Source organism: Ochotona princeps, chromosome 9, assembly GCF_030435755.1.
Source record: "Ochotona princeps isolate mOchPri1 chromosome 9, mOchPri1.hap1, whole genome shotgun sequence".
Classification (NCBI taxonomy): Eukaryota; Metazoa; Chordata; class Mammalia; order Lagomorpha; family Ochotonidae; genus Ochotona; species Ochotona princeps.
The window spans coordinates 32,766,983-32,773,040 of NC_080840.1; positions in this window are offsets into that span (position 1 = coordinate 32,766,983).

Genomic DNA, 6,058 nt, shown 5'->3' on the forward strand with positions numbered 1-6,058 from the left:
TTCTGGAGGGAAAGAGCAAAAGTGGGAGAAATGACCTGGGAAGCCCATTAATGAGCCTCTAGACTCAGAACTCCACAAACTGTAACCTGGATTATCAGATTAGGTTTCTAGTTTGTGTAGTACCAGAAGTTTTCTCAGAGTAGCAATAGCCATCGCAAATTCTCTTTTAAAAAAATTAGGCATTTTTAATGGGAGAAGTTTCAGGAGACATGTTTTAGAGATCTTTCTTCTGAAGTAATTAGTTTTAGAACTTTTTATTAATCTTTCAAGTCTTGCAATTTTCTTATGTGCCCACCTCTGTGACCATGGAGTTTGTGATATTTCTCAGTGTCCTTGATCTTTATTTCTATTTTCCACTTTATTTTCCACTTTCCTTCCCGAATTTTAAATGAATAATTTAAAAGTTCCATTTTCTTTCCATCAGTTTGCTTAAGAGTTATACTTATTTTTAAGAATTTCTTAGAGGTTGTCCTAGAGTTTGCAATACACACAAGTAGTAAAAGTCTACTTTGGAATAACTGTAGTGCTTTGTGGATAGTGTAAGCACTTTATAGTAATATTCCCAGCTCCTCCCTCCTATCCCTTATTACCTTGCTGTCATTCATTTCACTTCTCCAGAAGATACACTGAATACATTGCTGCATTATATTGACCAAAATGTTATCAGATTAGTGATGAATAAGACACAGACGGTCATTTTATCTTCACTTCATCCCCCTCTAGTGCTGTTTCTTTACATGAATCTGAGTTTCTGCCTTGTACAATTTTCCTTTACTCTGAAGAACTTCCTTTCATGTATGTTGCAAGGCAGGTCTCCTGGAGACAAATATGAACTCTGGCTTTATGTAAAAAAGCTTTTCTTTATAATTCACTTTTGAAGAGTAATTTTGCTGTGAACAGAACTCTGAATTAGCATTTTTTTTCTTTCGGTGCTGGAAGTGTCTCCCACTCCTCACCTCTTGCTTGCGTAGTTGTGGGTGAGAAGTCACGTGTGACTTTCCTTTGCTCCTCTGTCCGTGCTTCGTTTCACTCCTTCCCTCAGTCTTTGACTTCCTGTAGTGAAATATGAACACGACATTCCTATTGAGGATTACTGGCATTTCTCCTGCTTTGATATTCTCTGAACAGCCAGGGTCTCTATGTGGTGTCAAACATTCATTTTTGGAAAATTCTATCGTTACTTCAGATATTTCTCTCCTCTTTTTTCTCTTTAAGCCATAGTTCTTGGCTGTTCTGTCCTGTTCTGTTGCTACTTCTCTCTACCGTTCAGTTTTGATCTCTCTTCAAGCTCGCGGATTTACTCCTCAGCTCTGTCTAGTCCGTTGATGAAGCCATCACAGGCATTCTTCATTTGCGTTACAGTGTTGTTTTTGATTTCTAGTATTTCCACATTCCATCTCTATGCTAACAGTCCTCATCTGTTCTTATAGATGGTCTGCTTTTTTTTATTATGACTCTTAAACATGTTCGTCATAGTTATTTTAAACATTTGGCCTAATAATTCTGACATCTCTGCCAAACCTGAATCCAATTCTGATGCTTGCTCTTCTCTTTCTGGAGTGATGTGTATGTGCTTTTTTCAGCATAATTCTAATTGAAAGTAAGACATTATGTACCATATTAATATGAAGTAGATATGGCGTTAGTATGAGATGATATGTTTATCTGGTTAGGATTTGGACGAGATGTTCTTTTTGCTGATGTTTGGTGTTAGAAGCTGACATTTACTCTGGGCCCTTACGTTTGTCTCTCCTGTTGTTTTGAGGTTTTTGTAGACACTCCTTAATAGGACCTGAAGTTTGAAGTGCCCTTATTTATAATCCCTGATACTACGTGGAAGCCCCGCAGAAGTAATGTTCAGGGTTGGGGAGAAGAAAGGAAGGATGTTGTTGTGCTACCTTTATTCCTCAGTGTTATGATGGCCCTGAATTAGATATTTCCTTCCCCTGGGTTGTATAAGCTTCATTAAAATCTTCCTTTACCAGAATCTGGTAAAATGTTTTCTTCAAGATAGGCCTTGTTAAAGAGAACAGGCACATCTAGATGTATTTTAGAATGTCGTAATGGCTGCTCTACTCCTCCACTCTACCAGAAGCAGGAGAGGGTTTTTCTCTGGTTATTGATTGTCCATGTGTCTGCCTTCCTTCTTGTTTTGAGGATGGTGGTGCTGACTCCTAAGACCCTTGCCTGTTGGACTAGGGTCTGTTATTTATTAGTGTGCTTAGCCTGCACCCACACTTCCTAGTAGCACGGTATTTTTTTTTTTTTTTTTGCCAATTCATTCCTAGTTGTAAGAGCACCAAGGCATTTGAATGTTTTATTTTTCAAGTCTCTGATTATAATAGAAACTTTCGATTCTATTTTCCTAGATTTTATCTCTGAAATGTCATTACTTCCTAGTTCTGTAACACTGCAATAGTAACTTCTAACCAATGATTACTCATTTTAGTATTTGTGACACTATTATTATTATCTGAATAATTTTTGTTCTTTTACATCATCCTTAGAAGCATAATGCCTTAAGGAAATGATCAAACAATGTTTGTTGAATTCATAAAACTTAAATTCTTTACTTACACTTAATGTAGCATATACTGTATTATGATTAATCTTAAAAGTGCTCTTAAATCTGATTTGCATGTATACAGATAAATAAATTCTAATTGTGTTATATTTTTGCATCACATGTGCTTGATTTTTGGAGTTCTTATTTTTAAAAGTGTTCTAGGTTTTAAAAGCACACGTACTACTTACATATACCATGTTAACTTGTACCCTTCAAAATATGGGAAAAAATTAACTCATACTAGTTTGTTTACAGTATTATTTGGGGTACATAAATGTATTTTGAAGTAAGTTTCATAGCGAAGTAATCTAAAAGCCATTTGACCAATTGGTTCAGCTTCAATTTATGTAGATTATTTTCTAAAAGGCAAGTTTAGCTATAACTTAATTCACATCATGTTTTTTAAATGTACTTTTTCACTTGTCATTTGAAAATGATGTCATACAATATGGGTATAAGTGAGCTTTCTTTTTTAAAACCAGCATACTCTTCAAAAGTTACAGTGAATTTTTTTTGCTGATTCAGAAACTTAGCAGCATATATGTCCAGTTATTCAGTAGAATTTGGTTCTGTTTCTGAATATGTTTGTGACTTTGTAATTTGGGGCAATATAGCTAGTCTCCTCAAGTCTTAGTTTACTTACATAGAAGGAACTCAGGGTTTCTTTTTAGCTGTTATTTGTGATTCTGTGACTTTGTAATACTAGAGCTGTTTAATGTATCACTGTCTAGAAACGTTTGAGACAGTCTTCAATGATTAGTTATTTCTATATTTTGAATAAAAACCTTAGATTAAAAGATGAAAAGACAAATTCTACATTAGTACTTAATTTTTAGAGTCAAATACTTAATGTGTTACCTGACTTGAAACAATATTTTAGCAACCCCTTCTTCATTATTTTGACTATAAAATAGATATTATGCATCTGGTAAGAATGTGACAATCAGTGCTGATATTAAGTACTTAAGGAAGGAGTCCTTACCGTCATTGTGACACAGTGCTGTTTCCCAGCAACCATCCTACTCTTAGGTTTCAGTTGAAACTGTTATCTGGAATCAACTACTATTTCCCAGTCTACCTCAGTCAAATCAACTTCAGGCTAAGGGTCATGAACAGAAATGTGTAACATCCTTTCATATCTGTAAAAGTGAAAATACTTGTAAACTCTTTCTCTGTTTCCTGCAAATTGTGTTACAGGTGTGGGGCTGGATGTCAAATTCCCACCATATAAATGGAATGTTTAAGGAGTGAGGGAGCCGAGGTCACTGTGTGACTTTGTAAGGGAGTCAGGCCTTGCTCCGGATTGTTACGTGAGAAAAAACACAAGCTGTTTATCTTGTTTAAATCACTTCATTTTCTTCTTCTTTTAAAAAATTTATTTATTTTTATTAGAAAGTCAAATATACAGAGAGGAGGAGAGACAGAGGAAGATCTTCCATCCAATGATTCGTTCCCCAAGTGACTGCAACAGCTGGAACTGTGCCGATCTGAAGCCAGGAGCCAGGAACTTCCTCCAGGTCTCCCACACGGGTACAGGGTCCCAAGGCTTTGGGCTGTCCTTGGCTGCTTTCCCAGGCCACAAGCAGGGAGCTGGATGGGAAGTGCGGCTGCTGGGACATGAACCAATGCCCATATGGGATCTCAGTGTGTGCAAGGCTAGGACTTGAGCCACTAGGCTACCATGCTGGGTCCAAGCACTTAATTTTCATACATTGCTTTTTTGTCTAACAGCTTATCATTTCCCTTATCCCATGTAAAAAAATTGCTATCAGGAGTAGGATACCATTGTCATACAAGCTTAACAATGATTAAGTAGTCAGTCAAGTGGCAACAAGGAAACACTTGGCAGGCTAGATATCTGGTGATCTATGTAATATCATTGGCAATATATTAGGTGAAATTGCTAATTCTGATTGCTTGGAAGGCAAACCATGTGCCTGTGATGCTTAGAGCTTTCTAAAGGAAGAAGTGAAAGAGAGAGAGAGGGGAGGGGAAGAGAATTAGCATTGAAGTATGTTTGTGTCTTGGCCCCACCTTGCTGCTCCTATCCAGGTACCATGAAAGGTGTATGTAAGGAAGAATCAATTAGTTTGAAGGTAGAAATGGAAGTGAATGCAGTTCAGTTAAGGGAGACACATTGTCTTACTGTGGCTTACAGTTTATGTCAGCTAGAATTTGGATCTCAGCATTTGGTTCTAAAGCGGAACCTCTGGCCATTGTGCTCTGGGGAAGTTTGTCACTGAGATTTTTACCTGGACAGTGGTAGCCTTGTAAACAAAATCAAAGTATTACCATCTCAGTGTAGCCTATTATTTTGGGTGCCGGGTAAGTGGGAAAAGGTGGAATTTTTAAATAACTTACTAGGAAGTTGTGTGTATTCTTCTGTATGCCATATCACACTTGAAAAGTGATATGGCAGTGGGACAGGTTTGCCCATGGTTCAAGGTAAAGGCTGAACAGCACATTTGGGATGGACTCTGTCTGTGTGTGACTGCTGGTTTCACTCTTCTAGGGGCTGCTAAGATGGACTCAGCAAAGTCGGAAACTCTACTGATCTGTACTCTCCGAAAGGCCATTTCTTCCTGCTAGGTTTCACCTGGAAAATGAAGATCATAGAAATAGCACGCAGAGCTACAGCAAGAATTTAAGATAACAAATGTTACAGTGGTAAGTAAATCTCAGTCTCTTTTTTACCCTCAAATGTAGGCTGCTTCAGTTCTGAGTAGTTGAACAAAACTGCAGGACTTTAAAAAAAAAAAATCAAATTAGAGGCCCAGCACAATAGCCTAGTGGCTAAATCCTCACCTTGCATGTACTGGGATCCCATATGGGTGCCTGTTTGTATCCTGGCCGTTCCACTTTCCATCCAGCTTTCTGTTTGTGGCCTGGGAAAGCAGTAGAGGATGACCCAAAGCCTTGAGATCCTAAATTCTGAACCCAGGGTCTCATAAGGCACATGGGTATCTTATGTTGCTAGGTTAAAAACATTTTTTGTAAAGATTTATTTATTATTATTGGAAGTCAGATTTACAAGAAAAGGACAGAGAGAAAGATCTTCTGTCTACTGGTTTCCTCCCCGAGTAGCCCAGCAGCCAGAGCTGAGCGGATCCAAAGCCAGGAGCTCCTTCAGACTGATTGCCAGGCTACAAACAGGGAAGTGGAGCAGCCAGGACATGAATCGGCGCCCATATGGAATCCCGGTGCATGCAAAGTGAGGACTTTAACTGCTAGGCTACAGCGCTGGGCCCAGAAGCCTAAACTATCTTAAGATAATATTTAATTACTAGACTTTATTTGTTATGAAACTAACTTAAGTTCCTTTAAAAGAGTAATTTGATTCTTATGAAAGATATAGCACAGCAGTAAAACTTATTTGTAACAATTTAAAACGGATTGTTGCAAAATTATCAATGGGAACTTTTCATTTTATAAACTGTTTATTAATGAGGCTTGTCAACGAAAAAGAAAAATGCCCTTAATGGATTCTTATTT